Genomic DNA, 2,563 nt, shown 5'->3' with positions numbered 1-2,563 from the left:
CCCAAACCCGACCCCTAACACAAACGCTACCCCTTACCCTAACCATCTAACCCCCCATGAGCATTACACTACCATGCCTCGCTCGTTGTCGTTGTCCGCTTCCCGTCTGTTTGTGCGTGTGTTGATTCGTATGTTAAATCATGTAGTAATGTAATGAAGAATGCATGTTAGAAGTTTTATAAATATGATTCAAACACGTGTCTGTAAATATGCTGTCACGATATACTTCGATTGACTGATTTTGATTAAAATGTATACTAAACAAAACACTTTCCAGCAATAATTGTTAAAAATTAGAGTACAATTTTGAAACTACACATCTCTTCCAATAACGATTTTTTATCAAGTATGACAAGGTCAATAAAAATAAACAAGTCGCACGGTTCACCGACTACCGCTCTCTTTTATTTTTTTACCGCCGAGTTCACGTATTTTTGATAATGTCAATTTAAATTATAAAATTAATGTGCATTGTTTTCAAACAAAGTCGAAGGGTAAAAAACACTGGTCATCGACAGTTTTTAATAGAAACGGGTATTGCTATTATTAATAGCTTTGAGTATTATCAATTAACTAAATTAAATAAATATTTGAGTCAAATATGTTCAATGAATTTCTATGAATTTGATATTGCAGTGTTAATGTTTGCGTATGAGTCACGATATTGTTCTGGTTTTTGCGCATTTTTTTAGATAAATAATTGCTATCAATCTCGTAACATTACACGTACACATCAAATATTACTTTATTCCATCGCGAAATGTTTATTAGCTCCACTGGCCAGAGGCCGGCGGGGCTTATGTCATGGTCCTGTGTCCGTCGTGCGTCCGTGCGTTAACTTTTTCTTTAAACATCTTCTTCTCCTAAACAACAAGTCCAATTCCGATAGACTTCTCACAAATATTGGTAAACCTCTTTCAAATTTGTTAAAATTATGCCCCTGGGGTCAAATTTGACCCCGTCCCGGGGGTCAATAAATTGGACATATGCTTATATAAAGCCTATGTTGTGCAGACTTTAAAAATCTTCTAGTCCATAACCATTGGGCCTAGTGCTACCACATTTGGTATGTAGTGACATTCAATAGTTCTCGACTTTGTTTATTCAAATTATGCCCCTGGGGTCAAATTTTACCCTCCCCCGGGGTCACAAAAATGAACATATGCTTATAAAAAGCCTATTTTATGCAAACTTTCTTCTTGTCCATAACCGTAGGGCCTAGGGCTACCAAATTCGGTATGTAGTGACATCTCATAGTTCTCTACTTAGTTTGTTCAAAATATGCCACTGGGGTTGAATACGACCCTGCCCTGGGGGTCACAAAAATGGACATACGCTTAAATAAGGCCTACTTTGTGCAAACTTTAAAATTCTTCTTTTCCATAACTGTATGGCATAGGGCTACCAAACTTGGTATGTAGTGACATCTAATAGTCCTCTACCAAGTTTGTTCAAATTAAGCCCCTGGAATCAAATTTGACTTGTTTATAGTTATAGAGCCTAGGGCTACTAAATTTGGTATGTAGTGACATCTAATAGTCCTCTACCTAATTTGTTCAAATTATTCCCCTGGGCTCATATTTGACCCTGCCCCGGGGTCACAAAACTGAACATATGCTTATATAAAGCCTCTTTTATGCCAACTTAAAAATTCTTCCTGTCCATAACCCTTGGGCCTAAGGCTACAAAATTTGGTATGTAGTGAAATCTTATTGTTCTCTACCAAGTTTGTTCCAATTATGCCCCTAGGGCCAAATTAATGCCTTAAAGGCTCCCATTAAAAAGTTGTTCAAAAAAATTTGATTCGTCAAAAAACATGGCCACAGGAAGTCTGTTTTAACGAAACCAGGCATTTTTGTTTAATTTTAACACGGATATATATTAATTGTTGTTGTTGAACTGCTACTTATTACTGATGATACTTTTTTCAGAAGAAGACAACAAATCAACAACACCATTCGTATTACGTTATTTATATTCAATATACATTTTCTTTTGAAGGTTGACTTTTAATTTCAATTATAGCAACACTTCTGAAGTAATAAAATCGTTTAATACAATTAGATATGTTATTTTTTATGTTTTCAATATATATTCAATTTTATAATTTATTTTATTGTTTGACTATTATTGTATTTGTTATTAAAACAAAAGTTAATTACTATCACTATACGACTGATTGTTTTTATTATAAAATTGCATTTAGTCAAACAGTCTTAAGGGTTTACTGATTACAACATTATACAATATAAACGGTTGCTGTACATTCATACATCAGACTAGTCTGATGTTGAAACGTTGGAATGATTCAATATTTCTAGTGTTTCATAAAGAGGACCTCCTTATGGATGTATAATGATTTAAATAATTCAGCGCGATATAACAACAAAACAAAAAAAGTACAACTGTGATTTTTATGGGACCCAAATGGGTCTTACATGGTCCACATAAGAGCTCAATGCAGTCACATAATGGGCGAAAACAAGTGGCGTCTTCATGGGCTATCAATATGAGCTACACCAGAGACATTCCAACCTGCATTAGCACTGGACGAAAAATATGC

The sequence above is a fragment of the Dreissena polymorpha genome, chromosome 13 (genome assembly GCF_020536995.1).
Source record: "Dreissena polymorpha isolate Duluth1 chromosome 13, UMN_Dpol_1.0, whole genome shotgun sequence".
Classification (NCBI taxonomy): Eukaryota; Metazoa; Mollusca; class Bivalvia; order Myida; family Dreissenidae; genus Dreissena; species Dreissena polymorpha.
This window is presented reverse-complemented; position numbering follows the sequence as displayed.